The following is a 25726-nucleotide window of genomic DNA, read 5'->3' on the forward strand; positions in this document are numbered from 1 at the left end:
CCACACTGTTTTCCATAGTAGTGGACCAATCTACATTCCCACCAACAGTGAACAAGTGTTCTCTTTTCTCTACATCTTTGCCAACACTTGTTGTCTTACTTACTTATTTATGGCTGAGTTGGGTCTTTGTTGCTGGGTGCGGGCTTTCTCTAGTTGCAGCGAGCGGGGGCTGCTCTTCGTTGTGGTGCACGGGCTTCTCATTGCGGTGGCTTCTCTTGTTGCCAAGCATGGGCTCTAGGCACATGGGCTCAGTAGTTGTGGCTTGCGGGCTATAGAGGGCAGGCTCAGTAGTTGTGGCACATGGGCTTAGTTGCTCCGCTGCATGTGGGATCTTCCTGGACGAGGGCTCGAACCCTTGTCCCCTGCGTTGGCAGGTGGTTTCTTAACCACTGCGCAACCAGGGAAGTCCCACTTGTTGTCTTTTTGATGATAGCCATTCTGACAGATGTGAGGTGATATCTCATTGTGGTTTTGATTTACATTTCCATGATGATTAATGATGTTGAGCATCTTCTCATGTGCCTGTTGGCCATCTGTATGTCTTCTTTGAAAAAATGCCTTTTCAGATCCTCTACCTAGTTTTTAATCGGGGTTTTTTGTTTTTTTTTTGATATTGAGTTATATGAGTTCTTCTTTTTTTAACCCCTTATGGGATATATCATTTGCAAATATCTTTTCCCATTCAGTAGGTGGCCTTTTCATCTTGTTGATGGTTTCCTTCACTGTGCAAAAGCTTTTTAGTTTGATGTAGTCCCATTTGTTTGTTTTGCTTTTGTTTCCCTTGCCTGAGGAGACATATCCAAAAAAATATTACTACGACCCATGTCAAAGAGTGCACTGCCTTTGTTTTCTTCTAGAAGTTTCATGGTTTCAGGTCTTACATGTAAGTCTTTAAATATAAACAATTAAAAATTTTGAATTTATTTTTGTATATGGTGTGAGAGAGTAGTCCAGTTTGATTCTTTTACATGTGGTTGTCCAGTTTTCCTATGCAAAGCCTTCTAAACCAGGTAAGGTGAGTCAGTTATTAGCTATTGTATCAGCTCCAAATTTACCCTTCTGCTCTATGATTTCAGGGCTGAGACTCTGCCAACAATATTTCTCCTTTATATGCTGGCTCTCTGTTATGCTCTTCCAATAGAGAATACTAGAGTGATATCGCAAAGCTGGAGGAGGAAGGCTAGAAGCCTACTTCTTACTTGCTTCCTATTTCTATCAGTTGCATCCCAGCAAAGTGTCTTAATTCTGGCAGTGGCAGTTCCCTCCCATTACAACAGCTGAATCAGTTTGCAGTTTTTCCAGCACTTCCAGAATCAGTATAGTGAGCACTGACTGCCCAGTGCCTCCTTCACACAGGCTTTGGTCCCAGCCCCTCTGAGTTCAGAAACACAATCCCCCACCAAGCTGTGCCTCCTCTTCAGAGGTCTGTTTCAGTTCTGTTTGGCACCTCCTCTAAGTTTATGTGTTTTAATAATTTCAACCTCTTCCTTTTGTTTCCTCAGCCCTAAGGGTTGTACATGTTCCTACAATTACTACCTTCATGATAGCTCAGATTTCTCCTTTTACTTCTTCAGTTATGTGGTTGACAACCCATTATATCAAATTGTTTCTCTTCAAATAACATGTGGCTCTACCACCCTACATGACCTTGACTGATATATAAGCATCTGATACTTACTCTTCAAGGTCCAGTTCAAGTACTACCTTCTTTGTGTGTCTTTTCCCATTACCCTCAGTTAAAATTATCCTTCCAGTTAATTTTCTTTTTCTTTCTTTCTTTCTTTCTTTCTTTCTTTCTTTCTTTCTTTCTTTCTTTCTTTCTTTATGGTTGTGTTGGGTCTTCGTTTCTGTGCGAGGGCTTTCTCTAGTGGTGGCGAGCGGGGGCCACTCTTCATCACGGTGCGCGGGCCTCTTACTGTCGCGGCCTCTCATTGCGGAGCACAAGCTCCAGACGCGCAGGCTCAGTAGTTGTGGCTCACGGGCCTAGTTGCTCCACAGCATGTGGGATCTTCCCAGACCAGGACTCGAACCCGTGTCCCCTGCATTGCCAGGCAGATTCTCAACCACTGTGCCACCAGGGAAGCCCCAGTTAATTCTTAATGCCTTTCTTAAGGTCTATAGGTTTTTGTTTTCATAATCATATGCCAAGTCACACCCATACACCTAATAACACCCCTCTGTGGCCCTACAATTACACTGAAACATCTTCATTCAGATTAATCCTGTGGATCGAACAAATTCACTTACCAATTCTAATAAGAAAGGGTAGGTGACAGAGCAGGTGGGAACAGACATGGGCTCTCATCTGTTCCCCTACATATTATAATTCTGTGCAATTTACTTATACTCGCAGTTAAGTTTGTTTCCCCAGCCTCACAGACTGCTCTGAGGATTAAGTAAAATAATATGGGGAAGATTAAGTAAGATAATGTATGTGGAGCACTTAGCATAGTGTCTGACTCACAGGAAACATTCAATAAACATGAGCTATATTTTTGCTATTAGTTTATGATTTATCCAGCTACGTCTACCAAGACCTTCTTTTTAAGTAAAAAAAAATAATGCCTAATTACAGTTATCACACTCTCCTTTGCAGATTCCCCCTTTCTCTGTCTGTTACAGTTAACTGGCCTCTTTGCTGTCCCTTAAGTACCTAAGGTATGTCTGTGCTTCTTAGAGCCTTGACACTGCCCTCCAAGACAGACGCAGGTCTTGCTCCTTCCTATTTCCTTAAGGTCATAATCAGATGTTACCTTCTCAGTGAGGCCTTCCCTGACCATCCTATTTAAAATGGTAGCGTGGAGGGACTTCCCTAGTGGTCCAGTGGGTAAGACTCTGCGCTTCCAATGCAGGGGGCCTGGGTTTGATCCCTGGTGGGGGAACTGGATCCCACATGCATGCCGCAATTAAGAGTTCGCATGCCACAACTAAGAAGCTCACATGCCACAATGAAGATCCCGCTTGCTGCAACTAACACCTGGTGCAGCCAAAATAAATTAAAAAATAAAATAAAATAAAATAAAATGGTAGCAGCTTCCCTGGTGGCACAGTGGTGAAGAATCCACCTGCCAATGCAGGGGACACGGGATCGAGCCCTGGTCTGGGAAAATCCCACAGGCCATGGAGCAACTAAGCCTGTGCGCCACAACTACTGAGCCTGTGCTCTAGAGCCCGTGAGCCACAACTACTGAAGCTGGCACACCTAGAGCCCGTGCTCCGCAACAAGAGAAGCCACCACAATGAAAAGTCCATGCACCGCAAGGAAGAGTAGTCCTGCTCACCTCAACTAGAGAAAGCCCGAGTGCAGTAATGAAGACCCAACGCAGCCAAAAATAAAATAAATAAATTTATTTAAAAAAATAAAATGGTAGCGTGGGGACTTCCCTGGCGGTCCAGTGGTTAAGACTCCAGGCTTCTAATGCAGGGGGTGTGGCAGGTTCCATCCCTGGTCGGGGAACTGGGATTCTGCATGCTGAGCGGTGCAGCCAAAAATAAATAAATAAATAAATGATAAAAAAAAATGGTAGCGTGCCATGCTTATAACCCCTTTTTAACTTTTCTCCATAGCACTTGTCATCATCTTACATACCATATATTTTATTTATTTATTTGTTCATTGTCTATCTCCCACCATTAGACTTTTGAATTACATTAGACTATTTGAATTACAATTTAATTGTAATTCAAACTTCATGAAGGCTGAGATTTTTGTTTATTTTGTTTATTATTATATCCCCAGGGCCTGGAATAGTACCTAAGACTACTGATGGTGTGCTGATAAATTTGCTCTTAAGAAAAAAGAAAAAGAGGGACTTCCCTGGTGGTGCCATGGTTAGGAATCTGCCTGCCAATGTAGGGGACATGTGTTCAAGCCCTGGTCCGAGAAGATCCCGCATGCTGCGGAGCAACTAAGCCTGTGCACCACAACTTCTGAGCCTGCGCTCTAGAGCCTGTGAGCCACAACTACTGAGCCCACCGCGTGCCACAACTACTGAAGCCCATGCACCTAGAGCCCATGCTCCACAGCAAGAGAAGCCACAGCAATGAGAAGCCCGTGCTCCGCAATGAAGAGTAGCCCCATTCGCCACAACTAGAGAGAGCCCCCGCACAGCAACGGAGACCCAACGCAGCCAAAAATAAATAAATAAGATAAATAAGTTTTTTTTTTTAAAAAAGAAGCCTGATGTATAGAGTTTGCCAATGTTCATAGTGTAAATATTTCTACTATGGCCTATTTTAACCTAGCAACTGTATATTTAATAATCAGCTCTTGCAAGCCAGTACATGCTGGCTCCAGGATTCAGCTGTATGTCTGTGACATTGAGTGGGTTATTTAACCTGTCTTAAGTCTCAGTTTTCTCAGTGAAATATCTGTGGTATAATAATAGAACCTGCTTTATAAAACTGTGGCAAAATTAAATGAATTAATACAAGTAAAGCATATAAATCAGTGGCTGACACATAGTTTAATTTTATAATTTTTATTTTAATTATATATTTATTATGTGTACTTTTATCCATATCCCACCAACAATGCTTTTTGCTATATTTTCCAATGTTTCTAACTGATTGAACAGGTCTATCAAGTTCTATGGCATTCTTTGATCCGTGGCCACCTAGTTTGTTGGCTATGATTTGCTGATAACCAACAAGTATAAGATTTTTGCAAACGTTTCCCAAGATATTGACTTATTATTGTATTTCCCTCGTGTTCGTGACTACTCATTGATTTTTACCACTTGCCCATTGGCAATTCTCCTAATAATGGAGTGGAATAGAGTCTCCCACTGAGGGTTTGGGGAGCAAAGAGGGGTCCAGGAAGCCTAATTGTGTATTCTACAGCACTTTCTCAATCTGTTCCAGAACTCTCAAATTGCCTGTATCTCCCTGCCTTGAAAATGTCTGTCTGTAAAGATGTTTGTGTTTTATTTCCTTTAGGAAGTTGGTCTTGATCCTGCCCACCCTTGTTAGACTCAATCAATCCCTCATTATTTCTCCTCTTAGACTGTAATTCAACTTCATTGCTTATACTTTTGCCTTCACTACCAGATTGTGAGCTACTCTGGGAATATCAACTGCTTCTCCTTTATCTCTACCCGCCAGCTCCTAACATCCTGCCTGGAATGTGCTGGTTGTGTAACTACTGTTTGTTGAATTAGTTGGTGTTGCTTTGAAGATGCATCAGTACAGAGCCAAAGTGAGGAAGGATGAAAGAACTTCTCAGAAATAAAGTACATTGCCCAATGACAATTAAGTCTAGAACAAGCAGGGCATGTTCTTACACAGACAGGAATTCTTCATGATTTGAAAGTGGGCTGTGTGGGCAAGTTGGAGAGTCAGAGGAGATTCCATTGGAAAGATTGATAAGGGCTAATTTGTGAAGAGGTTTCCATGCTCATACCAGCTTATGAGTAAATTAATAAGTGTCCAGGAATTTTGTGAGCCAGCTGATCTCATATTAGTAGTCTTAAATCAGCCACAGTGTGAGTATTTATACTACAGATATCACAAATGTTACAAATCAACCTTTTCTTTTTTTCTCAGAGAGCTATTTGTTCATAGACCACTGAAAAGTTTTGGACATCACATTAAAAAGGTTGTTAAATCTCATAAGATTGTTATAAAGATTAAATGAGAAAATACATATGTAAAGTATTTAGAATGCCTGGTGTAATGGAAGCACTCCAAAAATATTATTTAGTATTATCATTCATGCAAAATATTAAGCACCAGTTTTATGCTGGGTAGCATTCCATGCGCTGGGGTTCTAGCAATAAAGAAGACAAAATCCCTGCACTCAAGAATTTCAAATTCTAAAGATATGAAACAGATTATTAACAGAAAAATAAATATGTAATATACTGGGTAGTGATAAGTGCTTTGAAGAAAAATAAATGAGATTAAGGGAGATAGAGAAAGACAGGATACTGCTTTATTTAGGGTGGTAAGGAAAGCCTCTATGATAAAATGACCCTTGAACAGAGATCAGAAGGAAATGAGGTGCTCAGTCTTATGGGTATCTGGGGATAGATTTTTCCAGGCAGAGGGAACAGCAAGTATAAAACCCCAGGGAGATGTGAGATTAGTGTGTTCAAGAAAAAGCAAGGATGCTAGTGCAACTGGAGTGAGCAAAGCAGAGAGAACAGAATTTGAGGTCAGAGAGCTGGGGAACACAAGAGGCGGATCAAGAATGGCTGGTAGGGCTTCCCTGGAGCCACAGTGGTTGAGAGTCCGCCTGCCGATGCAGGGGACATGGGTTCGTGTCCCCGTCTGGGAGGAACCCACAGGCCGCAGAGCGGCTGGGCCGCTGAGCCTGCGCGTCTGGAGCTTGTGCTCCGTAAGGGGAGAGGCCACAGCAGTGAGACGCCCGCGTACCGCAAAAAAAGAATGGCTTGTAGGTAAAGATTTTGAATTTACTTTCAGTTAGAGAAGGCACAACATTATAAGGGTTTGTGCAAAGGTGTGGATGATTTGACATGCTTTTAAAGGGTCACTTTGTTTATTATTAGTATTATGTTAGAATGGCAACTTGAATAGTTTGTAGAATTGGCCAGATTGGAGAGAGTTTGAGAACAGGGGAGCTAGAGGAGTCTCAACTGAGAATTTGGTGAGTTCAGGATTAATAAGCATGAGACCTGGAGTTAAACTGTCTGCGTTTAAATTATTCTTAGCAATGTGACCTTAGATGAATAACTTAACTTCTCTGGGCTTCCATTTCTTCAACTGCAAAATGATGATAATACATAGGACCTCTCTTCAGGGGTTATTGTCAATATTAAATGAAATAACTCATGTAAACGGCTTAGTACAGTGCCTGGCAAACAATGAATGTTCAATAGATATTGTCATTATTTTTTTTTCCAAAAGGGATAAAAATTTGAAGTAGAATAGGAAGGGGAGACAGGCAAAGGTGAGTGTGGTGTGCAGGGGTAAAAGGAAAAATTGGAAACTCTATAGGAAATATAAATATAACTTATTTCTCCAACTGGCCTTTGAAAAGTCAAAGGTTTTACCCCTGTCTTCCCTGGTGGGAAGACACAGGCTCTCTAGGGTAGGAAGAGTTCAAAGTGTGTAGAATCCAGCTCTTTATGTATTCATAAGATTTCAGCATTTGGGGTTTTATGGCACCTTTAGTTTCTACTTTAGCCAAGTTTCTGTCTTTATTTTACTTCCTACAATTGTAGGAGTGGGAGGAGGAAGGGTGATGACTCAGCATGTAGGGTAAATAAATCTTTGAAAAGCATAAAGGCCTTAAAAGTGCTTATGAAGTAGCAAGGAAAAAAAAAAGACAGTGATATAGGCAAGGAAAACAAGCGAAGTGGAATAAGGTGTGAGCGTACCTGTGATTACCCATTTTTCCATAATTGTCATCCAACGACTTTTTTGGAGATACTATTTAGAGCGTGGAATTTGGAATCTAGATTGGACTTCAGTGACTTTTTTTAGGCCCAGGGGAACTGTGAGCTGGGTTGGGTAGGGTGACGTCAAGGAGGTTAGATTTCAAACTAACAAATGTGCAACAACTGAGAAGCAGGGGAGAGATTTTGGGTCTTAGTGAGTCAATAAGCAGGTAAGAAGGAGTCCAGAGGGGTGTGAGGGGCAGAGCATCAATTATCAATGTTCTTCACCTCCCCCCTACCTTTTTTAACCTCAAATGTGCATAATTATATCAATACATTCAATCACACATTTGCTTCTTGGCACACAATTTCCATTAAGCAAGACACAGCCCCAGATTTTCCTCTTTTTCCTTTTCTGAATGTACAAGGCTGTTTATTGAAGCATTGTCTGTAAGCAACTGGAAACATCATTGTGAAAGATCGTCAGTAAGCGAATTGTTTATTGCAACATTGTTTATAAACATTGGAAACAAAGTGAATGGTCCCTCTTTGAGTTATTCTTCCTTAGCCTCCATTCCCTGTCTCATTTCCCTATAGCCCTGAGACCATCCATGTGTAGATATATATTCATGGATAGAATTTTTTTATGTTGTTGAATTTATAGTATTTTCCTTAATGGCTTGTCCTTTGCATGTCTGATAGATATTTACCCCTACATCAAGATCATCAAGATAATTGCTAATACATCTTTTTTAAAGACACATAGTGGGAATTCCCTGGTGGTTCAGTGGTTAGGATTCAGCGCTCTCACTGCTGGGCCCTGGGTTCAATATCTGGTTGGGAAACTAAGATCTTGCAAGCTGTATGGTGGGGCAAAAAAAAAAAAAAAAGACACATGATGATGACTTGTGTGACATACATGGTTGTGGAAGTGGGTTGTACACATTCCTAGCTGGATAACTGGAATATCACTCATTTCACTATCAAGAATGCATGTAAGTGAGAATAACATTATGGGAATAATCTTGAAAACATTTCTATTTCTTAAGCTATAAATAAATTGCAGATTTTAAGTGTTACAAGTAAAGATGACTTGTAACACATCTTGCAACTGTGGAGTTATATTTTGAGGGAATCTATAGTGGGTAACTTGCAATTTCTATCAAAATTATAAATGCAGGGCTTCCCTGGTGGCGCAGTGGTTGAGAGTCCGCCTGCCGATGCAGGGGACACGGGTTCGTGCCCCGGTCCGGGAAGATCCCACATGCTGCGGAGCAGCTGGGCCAGTGAGCCATGGCCGCTGAGCCTGCGCGTCCGGAGCCTGTGCTCCACAACGGGAGAGGCCACAACAGTGAGAGGCCCGCGTACAGCAAAAAAAAAAAAAAAAAAAAAAAAATATATATATATATAAATGCATATACCCCTGTGGTTCAGTTTTTCCATATCAGAGAATAGACTACAGTTCTGTCTGCACGCGAGTTGAATTATTTCTAAATGGAACATAGTTTTTAAATTGCCAGGGATTGGAAACAACCCAAATGTCCTTAAATAGGGGACTGATTAAGCAAGTTTTAATATATCCACACAAGAAATACTATGTAGCAGTAAAATAAAACAAGATAATAAGAAAGTTATTTTTATACCATTGTACAAAATGTACAAGGTGTCCAAAGTGTGTTTAGTGACAAAATTAGGGTGGAGAACACCATGTATCAATGCTTTCTTTTGTGTAAAAAGTTCAAAATATATTTGAACTTATATTCAGCTTTGCTTATACTCATAAAGAAATACTGAAAGGATTCATAAGAAAGTAAGAGTTGGTGGTGCAGTGGTTAGGACCCAGTGCTTCCACAGCAGGGGGCATGGGTTCCATCTCTGGTGCAGGAGTGAAGATAGGAGCAGTTACCAATGGAAACAAGACAAATGAGGAACAAAAATTTGAGGGAGACTTTGTATTGTATACTTTTTATATAATTTCTGGAATTCAAATCATGGGACAGCATGACTATTTAAAATTAAATTACAAGAAATCTGGGGAGTGAACTGGAGTCTAGCAGATTTTTAGAGATTGTTTCTTTAATTGACTTCTTTATAGCTTCCATTCCAGTAGTCTCTGGGGCTAAACTCCTCCCCCTTTCTCTTTATCTCTAAACTGGCAAAAGTTTCAACCCACAAGAAACAAGTATTAGTATGCTTAAATTACACGGAACAGTGCTAGGTACTGGGACTCCCAAGGGACAAAGAAGAGAACCCCTGCCCTTGAAGTAGTCCAGGTGGATTTTATCACTCTCTTTAGTGGCTGTAGCAAGAATAAAAATCGTCCTTCTCTCCCTGCCCCTACCCCCTCTATATAATCTTGCAAAACGCTGGAAATATATTGGAATTCCTACTTAATTCTCCTCCCCCTCACTTGGAGAGCAGTAAGGCTTGAGGAACTCAGTAACTTTCCATCAGGCCCAGATTGGAGAGACCTCAGACCAGGGCAAAGACTCAACCCACTTCCCTTGGGCCCCTGGTGCCTTGTGGAGGTTCTTGGACCTCAGATGCTGCTGTGACTGTGGTTTCCGACTTCCTGAGTTCTCACACTCAGCTTGGTGCTGCAGATGTCATACCCCTGTTCCTGCTTTGGAGACTGACATGCTCAGGCTTGGTGATACTCTGAATACATGGGATCTGTGGGTGTGAGTCACAGCCAAGGGGCTTGCTTTTCTGTTTTAGTTTTCCCCTTTTCCCTTGACAGACTGATTGTAAATGCCTTGGGGTTGCATAGGGCAGAGTATAAAGGTTTGCTGGGTAGAGGTTGAGAAAGATCAGTTTTCTAATTGAATATCCTATCTCAGTTCTTTAATTCTGCTTTTCTTTAGCTAGGGACATTGAATACTCTAGACAATGAATCTAATAAGAAAGCAATTGGAAAATCATTTATTTAGAACTATGCAGTTTACAGTACACTCTCACATGTTATTTAACTTAATCGTGACAATTCTGTGAATGAGGGTAAATATCATCCCATTTTACAGTTGAAGAAAAGTGATGCTTAGGGAGAGAAAGGACACTTCCATGCAGGTATTGAATATCTCTGGTGCTACAGTATATTCTCATGTGTATGTAGGGTTTCATTGTGGAGCTGTCATCTTATGTGCTGGGACCACAGTTCTGAAATGGTTGGAGAGATTCTACTCTCTGGAGTTGAGGCTGCTGTACATTCATTCTATCACTTGTTCACTCAATCACAACTATTAATTGAATGCCTACCTAGACAAAGAAAGGTTTTAGGTAAGAAAGAATTGGGAGGTTGAGACCAACTACTAGTGAGATGCTGGGGAGGGCCTTAAGGCAGAATAATGGAAGCTGCTAAAGAGGCAGTGGTGAGACCTGGAGTTTAGACCAGAACTTTTCAAACTGGGATTCTGTGACTAGCAGCCCAGGACTGTTCCGTTCAGAAGCAAGCAAACCAAGTTTCTGCAGTGTTTTTTTGTTTATTTTATTTATTTTTGGCTGCGTTGCGTCTTCGTTGCTCCACGCAGGCTTTCTCTGGTTGTGGTGAGCAGGGGTTACTCTTCGTTTCAGTGCGCGGGCTTCGCATTGCGGTGGCTTCTCCTGTTGTGCAGCATGGGCTCTGGGCGCACAGGCTTCAGTAGTTGTGGCACTCGGGCTCAGTAGTTGTGGCTCGCGGGCTCTAGAGTGCAGGCTCAGTAGTTGTGGCGCATGGGCTTAGCTGCTCCGTGGCATGTGGGATCTTCCTGGACCAGGGCTCGAACCTGTGTTCCCTGCAGTGGCAGGCGGATTCTTAACCACTGCGCCACCAGGGAAGCCCTCCACAGGTTTTTTAATCAGGAAAAGCTTAACTCCCAAGGTATTTCATTCATACTTGTATGAAGTTATTTTTGTCTGGCCAGCATCAGTCCTCCCCCTCTCTTTTCATTTGGGGGGATATCCTTAGGGGCAAATCGTTTCTCTCTTCCCCTGGCAGCCTAGACTAATACATGTGACCTGAGATTGACCAATCAACATCAGCTCCCCGCCAAGACTTTGCCTCTTGAGTGAGTGACTCAAAGACAAAGGGATATTAGGATTGAATCCCAGCTGTGATGTGTGGTGCTGCTGGCTGCAGAAGCTGCTGTTTCTTGCTGGAGCTGCTCTGTGCTGCTTATTTTCCAAGGCTGCCCTCCTGTGCGTGCTCTGGGCCCCCAAACATCCTTGTAATACATGTTTCTTTTGTTTGTACTTGCAACAGTGTCCATGTTTGTATTTGCAACAGACAAAAAGAATTTTAGCTTACAAATTGTGATGATTTCTTTACCAGGATGTAAACTCCTTGAGAGCAGGGCCTAAATCTCATTCTGTTCTGTGTCTTTTTTTTTGGCTGCACTGCCAGCATGTGGGATCCGACCCACCAGGGATCAAACCTGTTGCCCCTGCAGTGGAAGCACGGAGTCTTAACCACTGGACCGCCAATGAAGTCCCCTGCTCTGTGTCTTTGATGCTCAGCTCAAGCCTGGGTCTCTATATGTGCAGGTTGAATAAGTAAAGAAACATGTTATATTTGTATGGGGCTATGGATTCGTGGCATGACTTCGGTTGCGGGGCAAAAAAATTCTCTATATGCTACAATAGCCACTAAAATCTGAGCAATTTCACGTTAATAAACATAAACCCAGAGGATCCTGGGAAGGTCCTTTCTTCCTGTATCTGAGCCCTTATCCGACTTCATGTAGGTACTTTTGGTCCTCAAATTCCAGAAGGTGTTTTAAATTTTTTAAAAAATATGGAACATTTCGGGCTTCCCTGGTGGCGCAGTGGTTGAGAGTCCGCCTGCTGATGCAGGGAACACGCGTTCGTGCCCCGGTCCGGGAAGATCCCACATGCCGTGGAGTGGCTGGGCCCGTGAGCCATGGCTGCTGAGCCTGCGCGTCCGGAGCCTGTGCTCCACAACGGGAGAGGCCACAACAGTGAGAGGCCTGCGTACCGCAAAAAAAAAAAAAAAAAAAAAAAGGAACACTTCACTAATTTGCATGTTATTCTTGGGCAGGGGCCACACTAAACTTCTCTGTATGGTTACAACTTTTGTATATGTGTTGTCAAAGTGTGTACAGCTGAACCTTTTGTCCCTGATTTCCTAGAAGCTCTCCCTAAGCACTGACCTCTGCCCTGACTACATCAGCTCAGGAAATCCTCTCTTCAGCCTCCAGTCCAGATTTGAAAAGACCACTCCTATGGAGCCAGGTCATTAAAGAAGAATCTACTCATTATTTTCAATTATCATTTTTCCCTTCAAATATTCTCTTTCCTTTCATTCCTTCCACAGATACATAATGAGCATCTACTATTTGTCAGGTTCTGACAATTCAGTAGATACAAGATAGTTCCTAACTCTAATTTTGGGGAAAAAGATAAATAAAACCAAGAGAACAAACAAATTAAATAATTACAAACTATGTGAAGTGCTCTGATGAAAATGAACAGTGATAAGGTAGAGAGCAATTTCCCTGTACGAGGTAGGAGATCAAGGGGAGCACTTTCTAGCTAATGTAGTCAAAGAGGACCTCACCGAGGAGATGACAAACTGAAAGCTGTTAAAGGGTTAGTTTTGTAAAAAGCAACAGCCTAGTCAATGGCCCAGTGCCTGGACAGAGCTTGGAGAGAACCATAGAAATGATAGCAAGTCAATGTAGCCAGAGAAATAGCAAGGGTGGAGGATGTGATGGAGAGACTGGTTGTTCTAAGCAGGGCAGTGACATGATTACATTTACATTTAAAAAGTGCAATCTAGCTGCCCTGTTTTTCCAAAGTAAAATAAAGTCATTATTGCCTTCCTAAATAACAAATGTTAAGCATTCCTCTTTGGAACTTCCCAAGTCCCACTGGGAAAACATCTCAGACCCTTGGGGGTGGCTGCAACTCCGACCTGGTCTCCTGAGGCAGAATACTGCTCCTCTCCACACCAGCAATTGGAATCCCTTCCTAGGAGCTAATGAAGTGAAGCGGAGTGGGGGGGTGGGAAATGAGTGCAAAGGCCCTGAGGCGGAAAGGAACCTGGCGTGTTTGAGGACTTGAAAGATGCTGAGAACTGAGAATGTGGGGGAGCTGAATGCGTGCCAATGTGAGAGAGGAAAGTTAGGTACAGACTCTGAAGAGCCTGGCACACAGTGAAGATTTAGATCTTAATCTGAAGAACAGCGGGCAACGGGCTTTGAGCAGGGGATGGCTGTGAATATAGTTGCGTTTTGAAAAGCTCCCGCTGTCTGAGTGTGAATGGATTGGAAGAGGAAAGAGTAATTGGGTGGAGAGGACAACCATCATCTAGGAGAGAGGTGATGGTGGACTAGACTGGAGTGCTGGCAGCAGGATACAGAGAAGTAGGAGGCTTCGGAGATGCATTCGGGAGGCAAAATTAACGGGTGATGGATAGTGTCCAGTCCTGGCCTTCGTGTGATCAAAGTGCATACGAGTGAGAGGGGACTTCGTGCTCCGGACCCGGGAGAAGGCCTGTTCCCGCGCGTCAGGGCAGTGGGCGTGTCCCGCCCGAGCCGTCGCCACGGTGATAGGGTGGGGCGGGGCCGAGGGCGGGGCAGCTGAGGCGCTGCGTCACTCGGTGGAGTCGATGGTGCGTGTGTGTGGGGGGCGGGGGATACGCTGGGCGCGTCCCCGGGGTCACGTGGTGCGCAGCACGCAGAGTCCTTCAGTCGGTTGGACCCGGAGCGGAGCAGCCGGAGCGGGGCTGTGAGGTGAGGTCGCGGCAAGGCGCGGCGAGGTGAAGCCGGCTGGCTGGGGCAGGGTCGGGTCGGGCCGGGCCCGTGTCGCGCGCGCGCGCCGTGCTGGCGGGATCGGTGACGGACGCCACCGCTGCTCCGGTCTCCTACCCGGCCCCGCTCCCCGCCTGGCCCGGCTCGCCCAGCCGGGAGGGAGGCCCGGGGACCGCTGCTGAGAGCGTGGCGGGCGTGCGGGCGGCGCCCAATCCCTAGGGCTGTCCTCAGGAGTGACGGTGGCTGCGGCCAATCAGCGACTCCTGAGGGGGCTGGGCCGCGGGGTGCGGGGCCCGGGGCGCGGAACGGGCCGTGTTGGGGGTGGGGTGTAAGCGCTAGGGCCGGAGCCTGAGCTGTGTGGCCCTCGAGAGCTCCACAAGCAGCCCCTGCAGTTGCCTTGTGCTTTGGGAACGCGTTTTCTTTTACTGACTCTTTTATCCTATTCTGGGGAGCACACCCCTTTCTCAAGCGCCAGACTATGGGAGTGTCCCCTTTCTCTATAGTTTTTAGAAAATGTGGTCGGTGCACCCCGTTTCTTAAGCTCCAGCCCTGGGATGTTATCTAAATTTCCAAAGCCTGCCCAACTAAGGATGTATCCCTTGACCCACGACCCCCAAACTGGGAGGACACTACCTTTTCGAGCCTCCAGTCTGAGTAAGCATCCCCTTTCAAATTTTGGGGTTCTTCCCATTAGCGAGTCTTAAATCTGGGGTCCAATAACCAAAGTTTTTTGGGTACTTATATTCGCACAAAATCGAGGAAGAATTCCCTTTTCCAGGCCCCAAATCTGGCAACGTGCTTTCCAGAATTTCTTAAATTTAGGGGCCGCTTCCTTTCCCTGCTCCTTCAAAATCTGGGAGTGCACCTCATTTCCAGAGTCTACCGAAAATGAGATCCAAATCCTGAAATTTTAGGATACATATTTGTATTTACACAAGGAAATTCACTACTTTTTCCAGTCACTCTGTTCTTGCGGTTGCACTGTTTTTCATGAGTTCTCTAAGTCCGACCACCTTATTTCCTGGGGGAGACTTTTCATATCTGAAAGTGTATTTGTTTCCTGTGCCCTCCAGATGTACAGCATGCACTACTTTTGGTTACACAATTCTCAGGGTGCAGCAACCTTCCTGGTGCTTGTTAAATCTCGGACGGCGCACCTTTTTTCTGAGTTTGTTCATTTCCATACGATGGTCCAAGGTTCTTGAGCTTTTTTGCCATCCAAGATATTTTCTTTCCTCAGCTTCCTTCCCTCTTTGGAACCCCTTTTCCCTTTAGGTGCTCTCCCTGTCAGGGCAGTGCACCTATTTCCTCTTCCTTCCACTGGTGAATAAATATCTTCAGCACCACACTTTCTCTGCTTCTGGGACCTTTTTTCTGTGCACACTTCCTAGTCTTACCTCCTGAAGTCCCCTCCCCCTAGGGGAGGATCTCCCCGCCCATCCTAAAGGGGATGCCTGCATGTTGTCTCCAATGTGTATACTTTATCTTTTACTTTTCTGCTAACAGGAGCTCTTTTCTCTTGGCTTGCCCTATCCCCTAGCATTTTTCTGGTTTCTTTCTTTCTTTGGACACTGCTCTGCTTATTGGCGGCTGTAAAAATTTTCCCTTTTCCTCCCCTTGCTCTGGAAGTGGCTTCAAGTCCAGGGCTGCTTGACTCCCCAGCGCTGGATTTAAACTGGAAAGGAATCCCCTTGCATTTCTTTGGTTATTCACAGCGCTCTTAATCCTCCTGGTGGTTTGCTTCCTATAAGATTCTGGTTAGATGGGTACTGTTTTCTCCTTTGCTTTATTTCCCTTCGTTGGAAAAAAAACAAAACCAAAAAACCCTCAAGAGATTCTTCAGTCTTGCTTCCAACTCATACGCTTCCTCCCTACATTGGCTTTTTTCCTTCCTTTTATCAAGAAAGGAGGTCATTTGGAGGAATCTCTTGGTCACTCTTTTTTTGTTGTTGTTTCTGGGGGAGAAGTGGGAGATGGATATTTACCTCTCCCCGTAATCCTCTCAGTTATCTGCCAAGCCTTGCCCCCAACCCCCTCCTTAAAATCTGCAAATGTCTGAGACCTCTCCTCTCCTAAGAGCCTCTCAGTAGGTTCTTTCTTTTGTATTTCCCTCTGTCTTTCCAGATCTTACTCAGGGCTTCTCAGCGGGAACGAACCAGATTAATTTCTCCACAGCTGGAATCTCAAGTGCTTATGGGATAATGACACCTCTGACCTTTCTCCCTTTCGGGAAGTACTTGAGTGTGCAGCTGTATGAGGCCTCAGTGCGGGAGAGAGTTTGAGCCCGAGAAGCTACCCTGGCAGGACAAGGCAGAAAAATACTGCATTTTCAGGACCACGTCCTTCTGAATCTCATTTGAAGATTGGATGTTTGCCAAGCACCTGCTTCTTAGGGATGCTGGGGGATTTAATGATACTCCTAGGAACCTGTAGGAATTAATGGGGCTTGTGGTGAAGTGCTCTGAACTCAGTGTTGGAACTTGAATAAAATGAATCATTATTGTATTTTCAGAACAACTAAGCTGTTTTAAATTTCATGTGCATGAAAATGCTAGAACTGTATTATTTCAGGAAGTGAAATGGATCCCACATTTATATCATGTGGTCATTAGTAAGTACCAAATTCATTAAAAAGCATTGGAGGTCTGTCTGAGCATCTGAGCAGTACCTAATAAAATATGGTATACAGAAAGTGAACAGGTACTTGGTCTCTTATTTGCCTGTTTGGTACTCTATCTGTGTAGTGCCATATATATAGTCCACCCTTAAAGTATTCTGCACCAGTGCTGCTCAAACTTGAATGTGGAAATAAATCACCTGGGGTGGGGAGTGTCTTGCTAAAATGCTGATTCTAATCCAGTACGTTTAGGGTGGGGCCTGAGTATATTCTTTTCTAATTCCCAGGTGGTGGTAATATTACTGAACTAAACTTTGAGTAGTTAGGTTCTGTGCACAAAGTTAAAGATTTCTCTTTGAAAATAGGAAGGTGGTGGTTAGCTTTAAGCTGGGGCATTATTTTCCATTCTCTCTTTATCTAGACGCGCACTCCTTAGAGTTTGTACAAGTCCCCTTTGGAGGACTACTATTTATATTCATTTGTAGTTATTCTAGCATTAAACTTTTAAAATCACGGCTGGAACTTCTCCAGGAGTTTGATTCCTATGTATTTTGTCAAATTTAAATGCTTAACTATTTCTTGGGACTTCCCTGGTGGCGCAATGGTTAAGAATCCGCCTGCCAATGCAGGGGACATGGGTTCGAGCCCTGGTCTGGGAAGATCCCACATGCCGCTGAGCAACTAAGCCTGCATGCCACAACTACTGAGCCTGCGTGCCACAACTACTGAGCCCACACGCCACAACTACTGAAGCCTGCATGCCTAGAGCCTGTTCCCTGCATCAGGAGAAGCCACTGCAATGAGAAGCCTGTGCACTGCAACGAAAAGTAGCCCCCGCTCGCTGCAACTAGAGAAAGCCTGTGCGCAGCAATGAAGACCCAACACAGCCAAAAACAAATAAATAAACAAATTTATGTAATAAATAAATGCTTAACTATTTCTTGATTGAAGGTAAACATAACTCTTGACATAAAATCATTCTAGTAACTCCTATGTAGTAATCAGCCAGCTTGCCTCTCTGGTTCCTCATCTATTACCCTACCATGGGTAGTGATTCTGAGATACTCCAAGTCAACAGGGTCACAGGTATTGGAATTTCCAAGGAGTCCTTCTTGATTTTCTAGGTCCTGGAAATGGGCCTGGGAGATGCAGGTGCCTGGACCCTGAATGGAAGCTACTGACTTGTCTCTGTATGGAGCTTCACAAAGGTGAATGCTGGTGGGAATATGACATTATTCTTTGGTGGGAATCATGGCTTATGATGCGCTCTCTCCTTTTATATCCACATCTATTTTTAAGTCTTAGTGGGTTTTTCCTTTCTAAGTGTCTTAGGTCATCTGTACCTATTTCCCTGGCTCTATCACCTGTCGTGGACTTTTCCCAGCATGATCCTATTCTGGGCCCTAATCAGGACAAACCTGAATGACTAGACTATTTTGTGTCCTGGTCCTCTCCCTTCCCCCCATCCCTCACATGAGTGTCAGATAGATCCTCTTCAGTAACGGATTTGATCTGGATTTGGCACTAGTCCCAGCTCTTCCACTCACTGTGAGACCTCAGGCAAGTTACTTAATACTACTGGACCTCATTCTCCCCATTTGTAAAGTGAGGGGCTGATTATCTCCAAGGTCTACCCTGCTCTGAGCCTTTGTTCGTGCCTTGCTTAGAAACCCAGTGTCTGTGGGAGCTTGTAGCAGATCTGATTTCCTTCACGTGCTCTTTTGGGCATGCTGCCAATCATTTCCATGTCCGAGTCACTTCTGCCACTGCCTCTTTTCTAGCCGAGGCAGCCACCTTGTCTTCACACCCAGCTTCAGCATTCTTCTGCCTCCGTGTCCTCTGCCATTTCCATGCTTTATTTCATTCAAAACTGTCTAAGCTTCTCAAAGAAGTCCTCCTTGAATTCTCCATTCAACATTAGCTACTTCCCTGAATCAGTAAGAGGGAGTCTGTAGTTGACATGCAATTTTGTTTATTTGCAAGTTCCCTTATCTGATGTGTATTTAAAAAATGTTTTTCCCTCCTCCTCACCCCAGCTTTGTTTTTTGCTTTGAATTAGCAGAGTAGGTAGAATTAAATTTAAAAATGAAGCAGGTAGTTTGCCTTTTGCTGGAGTTTGGGGAAAATGAATGTAATGCTTTTAGCCATCTTGTCTCAAGGTCTCAAGGAAATCAGCTAGCTGGTTCTTCACCCTGGATTTTTTTTTTTTTTTTTTTTTTGCGGTACATGGGCCTCTCACCGTTGTGGCCTCTCCCATTGCGGAGCACAGGCTCCGGACGCGCAGGCCCAGCGGCCATGGCTCACGGGCCCAGCTGCTCCGCAGCACGCAGGATCCTCCCGGACCGGGGCACGAACCCGCGTCCCCTGCATCGGCAGGCGGACCCTCAACCACTGCGCCACCAGGGAAGCCCCATCCTGGATTTTAAAGGTGCTTAAACACCCTATCAAATTTGAAAGTGTTTCCTAAGTTCAAACTTCATTTTTTTAAAACAAATTTATTTACTTTATTTATTTATTTTTGGCTGCATTGGGTCTTTGTTGCTGCGCATGGGCTTTCTCTAGTTGTGGCGAGCGGGGGCTACTCTTCCCTGCGGTGTGTGTGCTTCTTATTGCGGTGGCTTCTCTTGCTGCAGAGCACAGGCTCTAGGCATGTGGGCTTCAGTAGTTGTGGCTCGCAGGCTCTAGAGCGCGGGCTCAGTAGTTGTGGCGCATGGGCCCAGTTGCTCTGCAGCATGTGGGATTTTCCCGGACCAGGGATCGAACCCCTGTCCCCTGCATTGGCAGGCGGATTCTTAACCACTGTGCCACCAGGGAAGTCCCCAAACTTCATTTAAAAATTACTTCTAAATGCTCTTCCTTCTAGGAACACACTCAGCCACAAAACCTGACAAGAAGTTGCTAAGGACAATGATAAGAAATTTAAATTTTAAATAACTTCATCAGTGAGTAAAGCTAACAATTCTTTGAGAGCACCTGATTGTTCTCAAGGGCAGCTGCTGATGTTGCCTGGAAATCAGGGATCAAAGATGTATATAACCTAATCCCCCTTCCTCATCTTTCTAGGAAGTGATGGGATGTTTACATGTTTCTTGATAAACCTTTTTTTTTGTCTTTTTTTTTTTTTTTGATAAACATACTTTAAACCAAAATGTGTGTTTAGTCAGAGCCTCCTTGGTTAGATTGTAAGTTTGGAGAGGGAGGATGCTGTCCCTGTCTTAATTCATCTTAGCAACTGACCTTTACAGGTTATTGATTAACTTTGGGGTAACCTGTTGAAAATTGAAACCTTGATTTGTAATAATGCTGTGACAACTTTACTAGATCTTGTGCTAGGTATCAACTGTCCTTTGCTTTCTTTGGCCAAATAATGGGAGAGGTGAGCTTTTAGAAATCCCGTAAAATTTTAGCAGCTGGGTATGAGTCACCAAACATAAATAGGGCAGTTGTATGAAAGGGAGGTGGTTCCTGAATTAGTGGACTTAGGGGAAGGAAGAAGAGGAGGGACCTGGGAAAGGATTTTAAATGATGGTTTTACTTGATAAGAGCTTTTCCCTTGTCAGGAGCATAATCCTAAGATTTTAAAGACTGACTCCTAGGCATCTTAGATGATGTAAGAGGTCTCATCTTGTCCTAGTAGAGACCTGATTTTCAAGAGGTCTCTTTTTCCTGTGGAAAAGGCACATGGCTAGGTGTGTTGACGTGCCTTCCTTGCTTATACAGGTGCTGGGATTTATAGGTTGTGGAACCCTAGCCTGGAAATGTGGGCATTTTAGTTAGCATTGTTTGGAGCACTCTATTAGGTCTTATTGAATCTTTACAATTTATCCATTATCTTCATCTAATAGACAGGAAAACTGAGATTAAGTAATTTATTTGTCCAAGGTCATTTGGCTAATGACCCAGATTGCTTTGCCTGCAAGCCTGGTGCCCTTACATCCTCATCTCTACAGCTGCCTTACTTTTCTCCCTCAAGGTTTGAATAAGTCACATTAGTCACAATATCAAACAGGTGGCAGCCTGGAACGCAGGACTGAGGCACTGTTGGGAGAAGAGGTGGCCTTGCCACCTCATCTCAGATTCTGTTCCTGACCATGTAAACATCTCTTAATTGTAAAAACCAAACTCCCAGCTGAGGCTGCATTTCTCCCCTTTTTTTTTTTTTTGGTACGCGGACCTTTCACTGTTGTGACCTCTCCCGTTGCGGAGCACAGGCTCCGGACGCGCAGGCTCAGCGGCCATGGCTCACGGGCCCAGCCGCTCCGCGGCATGTGGGGTCTTCCCAGACCGGGGCACGAACCCACGTCCTCTGCATCAGCAGGCGGACTCTCAACCACTTTGCCACCAGGGAAGCCCATTTCTCCCCTTCTTGAGGCCCCGGTGCGTGGCTGGTTTGGTCTGCTTGACAGTCTCTAAGTCTCATGGAGTGGTGAATGCTGTCCAAAGTGCTTTGATGAGTAGGACGTCGGTCATACTGTGATCTATATGAGAATTATACATCTGCAATTCAGAAAGGCAAGATAGTTTAAGAGGCCACCTTTCATGTCCAGGCTGCGTGGTATGTGGTGGTGAAGGATCAGAATTTGCAGGCAGAATGCCCGAGTTTGCATTCTAGCATCTGCCACTCTGTTGGGGCTACATGTCACTTGGGCGTGGGGCTCAAACATCTTGGGACCCTCCCTGTAGCACAGACATTGGAGGCAGACTTCCAGCATGGCAAGTTTCTAACATATCTGGACCTCTGTTTTCTTTCTCAAGTATCATCATAACTACCTCACATCTATCATTGTAAGTATCAGTAAATGTTACCCTTTTCTCTCCATTTCCTAATCTATAAAATGGGAATAAGAAAATCTAATTTATAAGATTATTAAAACTTGGTGAACTGTGAAGAGTTGAGTATATGTTACCATTATTTTGTTTTATTCCTCTTACAAAATGTTTGTAAAATCCCCTATGTTAATTGTGGTTTTTTATAATTGAAGTATAGTTGATTTACAATGTTGTGTTAATTTCTGCTGTACAGCAGTGATTCATTTATACATATATATGTATATTCTTTTTTTAATATTCTTTTCCATTATGGTTTGTCATAGAATACTGAATATAGTTCTCTGTGCTATACAGTAGGACCTTGTTGTTCAAAGGCCTTATTTTTTTCAATTTTCTAATTTTTTTGGCCACGTCTTGCGGGATCTTAGTTCCTGGACCAGGGATCAAACCCAGGGCCCCCTAACCACTGGACTGCCAGGGAATTGCCTCAAAGGCCTTACATTTAAACGCAGAATAAATAGAGTGGGTTTGGGAGGAGGTCCTGCTTCTCAAATCCTAGCTCTTCCTCCTAGCCAGGTGACCATTGGCAAGTTATTTGCTCTAAGCCTCCTTTCCCTCCTGTAAAATGGGATAATACTGCCAACTTCTCTGCATTGTTGGGAATGAAATATTTGTCAAGGATTTAGCCTGTGGTGAAAACTCAGTAAAAGTTAGCCACTTTCTGGTGTTAATAATAAAGACCAGGAACAAAAGTTAATACTTAAAGAATAAGGTAATTAATTGACTTAAATAATTTTTTTTTATCTTTAAAGCCCCATGGGCAGTGAATCAGTTGTAATTTAGGAAAATGTCTTTGGAGGTCCCATGGGGTATTGACTCTATCTCCAAATTGTTTTCCTTTGTAATATAGTGATGTCTCAATTAAGGAATCCTGTAAGAACAGTTTAGTCAGGTATATTTAAAAAAAGGTTCCCTTCCCTAAGAGGAACCCACACAAACCCGCTCCAGAGCTGCCTTCCACCATTTATAGACTGGAGCCCTCCCTGTGACTGAAAACCGAGCACAGCTTTTCTTAGACTCCAGGGGCCTCGTTCCCTGTGCTTTGCCTTCCTCCCCATTCCCCCATGGAGTGATAACAGTTCCTACATTTACCTGTGGATAGCACTTTTCAAAGAGCCTCCATATGATTGTCTCCTTGAATCCCTACATCCCTTAAGGTGGGTGATACAGGTCTCTTTCCTATCTTTCTTCCTTTTTTGGCAATGAGGAAGCTGAGGTTATCTCATTTAACAAGCATCTGACTGCCAAGTAAGGGCGCTGCTTGTTAGTTGCTGGGGATGCGTATGAGGAGTTAAATGCCTGAGGAGAGATAGGCTCAGAAACAGGCAATTTCAATGTAGGGTGCTGGGTTGTGGTCCAGATGGCAGGCAAGGCTGCCATGGGCGAATAATGGAGTGGGCCCTGGCCCAGCGCCCTTGGCGAGGTGCTGATGGCTGAGCTCAGTCTGAAGGACCAGGCAGAGGAAGCAGCACTGCAGGGAGTCTTGATTTGTGGGCGGCATGAGAGCTTATTGTGTGCTAGGCTCTGCTAAGTAATTTTTATCTTCACAGCACCTGTATGAAGGTATGAAATAGGTACTGGTACTATCCCCATTTTACAGATAAGGAGCCCGAGGCTCAGAAAGGAAATGACTTGTGCAAGGTTATCTGGAAAATGGTGGAGCTGGGGTCCAAACCCAGGCAGTCCCATTTCGAAGTTCTGGCTCATAACCACCATATGCCGCTGGCCCTCTGCTGAGCTTGTTTGCTCCTCTCCTTGTAATCTCCTGTTTCTAACAACCCCCGGTTTGGTTTGGTCATAATGGCTAGCGCACTGATGGCCTTGATGCTGCACTAGTAGTTTGAAGTCTGTTCTGTAGGGGAACTACTGAGCTTTTTTTTTCTTCATTAAAGATATAATTGACATATAACCTGAAGTGTTTTAAACAGAGGAGTCTTACGATCAGATTTGTGCTTTAGAAATATTGCTGTAGCAGCATTGATGAAGAGTAGCCCCAGTGCAGTAGTTGGCTAGTAAGATTACCTGGGTTCAGCTCCTTGTCCCAATACTTGGTAGCTTTGTCATTTGGGCAGCTTACTTTTTGAACCTTAGTTTTTGCACCTCTGAAACAGGAATAATAGTAATCCTCATTACAAACCTGTGGGGTAGATGCTAAATGAGACGATGTTTATGTAAAGAACTCAGAATACTGTATGTCATAAAATAAGCACTCAGAAGTCAGTTTGTAAGACAATATTGATTTGGATCTGGGGAGGGTGTGGCTGGAGGTTTTGAGCTCCATTGAGAGTTGTTGCAGTAATCGGATTAGAACTGATGGGGACCTGAACTGGGCAACCACTGGGCAATGGGAGAAACCTAGAAGTAGGTGTGACAAAATGGTGACTGAGAGTGAGATGCAAGGGTGATGCCCATGTTTCTAGCTTGGCACGTTGGCCAGTCTTGGAGTCTTAAACTGTGATGGGGAGAAAAGGAGAAGGAACTTGTGAGGATAAGATGATTAGCTCAGTGAAGTTGAGTAATGTGCCAAAGGTCATTTAGCAAATATATTCTGGAGTCAAGCCTGGGCACTCGGCCCTTTCCATTGTTTCTGGGAAGATCCACTGACTTAATTTATTCTCAGTAATTCGGAATGAACCTGTGTTTGCTGTCTGTCTGAATTTTAATTGTGGAAGGAAAAGGCTGGCTCTTAGAGAAAGTATTTCAAATATCTGGGAAGAGGGTAAGGGAATTTTTTTTGGGGGCCTTTTTCTTTCTTCCTGCCTCCTTACTTTCCTCCCCTCTTCCCGTTGTTTCCTTCCTTACCCTCTCAAGTGAAAGAGGCTAATTCAGCTCTTTAGTGTGACTTGGGCAAGGGCCTGAAGGAGTGGTAATGGTTGGCTTTAGACCCAGTCTTCTTTCTGTGTTGTTGAGGAGAGGATAGTGATGGAGGGGCCCTTGCTCCTACTTGAACCAACTTGTCACTTCCCTAGGACTAAAGATGTGCTCTTTTATGTTCTTTGTATTGGATACTATTTGTTAATATTGCATAATAATATTGACTGTAATCCTTTGTGTCTGATGTCCTTTTTGCTAGTGCTACTACTATCACACAGCCATTTTATCACCAGTATTGAATATTTAGTGTGTACTGTGCCAAGCACTTGACATCCGTTAGCTCACTTATCCTCAGAATCCCAGGACGTAGGGGTTATTAATCTGCTTTTATAGATGGGCAAACAGAGGGAGGCTCAGTGATTTTTCTCATCTTCACTTAGCCAGCAATGAGTGGAGCCAGGGTTCGCCAGAATCTGAGTCTGCAACCTGTCTGCTCCCATCCCTAAGTACTCCCTGGCCTTCCTCCAAGACAGAACTTTGGCAGAGTCCCCTTGGAAGCTTCGTCCTGTGAGACATAGGTGTCACTGGACCTGCTGATATTGTTTATGCTTTTCTGTAACAGTGGTGAGGGCTGCAGGGAGCATCTCCACCTCCTAGGCTCAGGGCTGTGAGGGGAGGGGAGCTCATTCCTTCCTGAGGCACCTTGCCTTTAGGACTTCCCCTCTACCTAGAATCCTCTTCCTCTGGATCTTCACATGGTTGTCTCCTTGTCATTTATTTATTTTAAAGGTAGGTTATCTATCTATCTCCTTGTCATTTATTTATTTATTTTAAAGGTAGGTTTACTTATTTATTTGTTTGTTTATTTATTTATGGCTGCATTGGGTCTTCACGGGATTTCTCTAGTTGCAGAGAGCCGGGAGTACTCTTGGTTACGGTGTGCAGGCTTCTCATTGTGGTGGCTTCTTTTGTTGTGGAGCATGGTCTCTAGGCACATGGGCTTCAGTAGTTGTGGCTCGTGGGCTCTAGAGCGCAGGCTTAGTAGTCGTGGCGCACGGGCTTAGTTGCTCCGTGGCATGTGGGATCTTCCCGGACCAGGGCTCGAACCCCTGTCCCCTGCATTGACAGGAGGATTCTTAACCACTGTGCCACCAGGGAAGCCTGAGGCATAAAGATTTAAGCTGGTCTTTCACTTGCAGTGTCCCTCAGTTTGAAAGGCACCATCACCCTTTAATGGAGGTTGAATTTCAAGCCTGGTGTAAGCACTATTAGATTATTGTAAAGCCTGTTCTGTAGTTTCTGGTGGTTGATATTCTTTCTAGAGTTTATTTTCCCTTAACCCGGTCTAGAGCCGACTCATTGAAAGCTCTTGTTCCATG

The 25726-nt window shown here is 44.1% G+C and overlaps 1 protein-coding gene and 1 non-coding gene across 2 annotated transcripts in view; one reads left to right on the forward strand and one right to left on the reverse strand.

The window, feature by feature from the left end:
* Positions 1-12327: 12327 nt before the first annotated feature.
* On the reverse strand, positions 12328-12434 carry LOC136135801 (U6 spliceosomal RNA). The gene has a single exon (XR_010656640.1). It is a non-coding gene; the product is annotated as a U6 spliceosomal RNA (small nuclear RNA).
* Positions 12435-14058: 1624 nt separating this feature from the next.
* PHF20 (PHD finger protein 20) overlaps positions 14059-25726 on the forward strand; it is a 134548-nt gene continuing 122880 nt past the window's right edge. Inside the window, exons 1-2 of the mRNA XM_065891881.1 lie at positions 14059-14068; positions 16211-16697. The gene's annotated coding sequence lies outside the window, so the exon portion shown is untranslated. The remainder of the gene's footprint in view (positions 14069-16210; positions 16698-25726) is intronic.

This window comes from Phocoena phocoena, chromosome 15 (assembly GCF_963924675.1).
Source record: "Phocoena phocoena chromosome 15, mPhoPho1.1, whole genome shotgun sequence".
Taxonomy (NCBI): domain Eukaryota; kingdom Metazoa; phylum Chordata; class Mammalia; order Artiodactyla; family Phocoenidae; genus Phocoena; species Phocoena phocoena.